Genomic DNA, 2,753 nt, shown 5'->3' on the forward strand with positions numbered 1-2,753 from the left:
TTTTTCAAAAATTAAAACATACTACTTTCAAAACCCAAACTATATATCTTTTATATTTAAATTAAATCTCAAAAATTATTTTTATATCCATATTTTCATAATTTATCTATCGAAAAAGTTGACCGATAATGTTGCATACCCCCCAGCGTTACCCCTTAAGTATAATGAAGCTAAGCTCTTAAACATCGAGGCGTCTTCTGGTGTAACGGTTGGAGTTTTATTAGAAACTCTAAAGTTAATCATGCTCTTGCGGAAGCACTCTTTGGGATGTGTGACCTCTTGGAAAGTTACACCAACGAAACAAAATTATGAGGCCATCAGGCCAAAACAGACAAGAACTCGATGGATGAGAGTTTGGGCTATTATAAATGACATTGGAGCATTACACTAGTTTGAAGATAGTAATATCTGCCTGGTGGATGATTTTGGCTACTGAAGTGGGAGAAATTGTGAATTTCCTTAGGTAGAATGAAGCTAAGCTCTTAAACATCGAGACGCATTTTGGTGTGACGATTGAAATTTCATTAGGAACTCTAAAACTAAGCATGCTCTAGCAGGAGCCCTCGTTATTTAAGTTAGTATTACTTTAGCCTTTGCATTTGAAATCCTCGATCTTGGTACAACCGGAGGCAAGTTATACAATGTTTTTTTGCTTCAAGTATATTCATTTGCATAACTCAATCTTTTCTACACGCTTATTGCTTTCCATGTGCCCAATAGGTTGGCTTACGAATTGAACATCCCCAGGAACTAATAAACAAGATACAGGTATATGCCATTTCTTGATTTCATATTTTTCGGTGTTTACATGCATATCATGCAATTCTTTTGTATTTACATATCTCAAACCTAAATTTTCATATTTACACACATAGCACTCATATCTTTAATATCACATCAAAAATATCATTATTATCAACTTTTCATGCATGGGTTTAAAGCACCAAAGTGCTATGCATGTAAATATGGAATTTAAGGTGCGAGATATGTAAATACATAAGAATTGTGTGCTACGTATGTAAGTTGTCCTAATTTTTTTTTGAGATGTTCTACTGAACTTATTGTTTTTTTTTTAAAATAAAATTTTATCCTAATCATATATTTGGATATGCTATATACTTTTCTAGTATTCTTCGCTAGCTACCGAGGTTCAATCAGGTCGTGGAAAAGTACCTGTAGCAGATTACAAGGTGGTTAAATATATCAATGAAGGATCTGAGATTGTGAACTCTTGTTTGGAGGACCGAACTAGAAGCTGCTATTCTTTCTGCATGTGTCCTGGTGGTCAGGTGAGCATTACCATGTTACTTCTTGCATTTAACAATCGAAAGATTTACATACATACCACTCACTTCTTATGCATTTTTACATATCTAGCATATAAACTTCAATTTTTAGATATATACCTCCTCACACGTGCATTTAAAGATGTAGTTGACTTTTAAGAAGTAAAGTAGTTGTAAAAAGTAAAGTTTGTGTTCGATATTTATATATAAAAGTATTGGATGGTATGTTTCATGTGGTTAATGAGTTATCGTTGCTGGTAGGTTGTGCTAACTAGCACGAATTCATCTGAGCTCTGCATCAATGGCATGTCATTTTCTCGTCGGTCGTCGAGATGGGCCAATTCGGCTATTGTTGTTAGTGTATCTACGAATGACTTTGCTCCCTTCACTGGTTATGGGGCTCTTTGTGGTGTTGAATTTCAGGTTCTTGTCCTCGTTCTTCTCCTCTTGTTAGTGTACACGTTGCATTACTTCAGTGTTCTGTATAAAAAAAGTGAATTTTACATACATACCACACAATTACTTTATATTTACATATTTAACACCTGAAGTTTGATAGTTACACTTGTAACACTTTGGTGTCATAAATCTATACATAAAAAAAAGGTGTATTTCACTTTTAAAAAGACAACAATGATGGTACTTTTGATGCGTTGTTAAATATTTGAGTGATATACATGTAAATGTAAATATTTAGGTGTTAAATATGTAAATATATAAGAATTGTGCAGTATGTATGTAAATGCCTAAAATTAGAAAGTTTAGAATCCCAAAGACGGAATTTCTAGGTTCTCAAGTTCAACTATGCAGTTTTGACAGAGCATGATGTTAGAGCATTATAGGCATCATTCTGTTGCTTAGTTTATGATTAATTTAGGTCATATCATTATTCTAGTTGTTAATAAAAAAAATTAATTATGTTGGCAATTTGGTGAGATCTAATTCATTTACAAGAGCAAAGAATTACATGAAGGTCTCATGCACAAAACACCCCAATAATTTTATTTATGTTAACCAAATGATGTCCACGTTCTACAGTAAAATTTTCAAAATAACCCCTTAATAAATGCAACTCAGAAGTACCGGTCCGCAACTGAGTTTGTTCACGCCATTTCTTTGCAAGTCGCAAAAGTCGTCTCGACAACTTAACATGGAATGCTTCGTTTCTTTGCAACTTAACATGGAGTGCGCCAAACCGACTTTAATTATGTTGTAAACCAAGTTTTAGGACACATTCACCAAACCTTCTTCGTTATAGGTTTGTGGCAAGTATATTTACATATCTAACACCTAAACATTCATATTTACATGCATACCACTCAAACCTTTAACATCCCATAAAAAACGCCCCCCCATCACTTTCTTTTTAAAATTGAAATTAGGGTTGTCAATTTGGCTCGTTGTTCGTGAACAGCTCGTGTTCGGCTTGGGCCGAACACGAATAAATTTTTAAGCTCGAAATGTAAA

At 33.9% G+C, this 2,753-nt stretch overlaps 1 protein-coding gene and 1 long non-coding RNA gene across 2 annotated transcripts in view; both read left to right on the forward strand.

Annotated features, from left to right (window-relative positions):
* LOC110033946 (uncharacterized protein Cbei_0202) overlaps positions 1-2,753 on the forward strand; it is a gene marked incomplete in the record, with an annotated part of 28,148 nt that overhangs the window by 23,593 nt on the left and 1,802 nt on the right.
* LOC110033947 lies at positions 424-1,795 on the forward strand. The gene is made up of 3 exons (XR_002295000.1): positions 424-768; positions 1,128-1,289; positions 1,548-1,795. It is a non-coding gene; the product is annotated as an uncharacterized LOC110033947 (long non-coding RNA).

This window comes from Phalaenopsis equestris, unplaced genomic scaffold (genome assembly GCF_001263595.1).
Source record: "Phalaenopsis equestris unplaced genomic scaffold, ASM126359v1 Scaffold001312, whole genome shotgun sequence".
Classification (NCBI taxonomy): domain Eukaryota; kingdom Viridiplantae; phylum Streptophyta; class Magnoliopsida; order Asparagales; family Orchidaceae; genus Phalaenopsis; species Phalaenopsis equestris.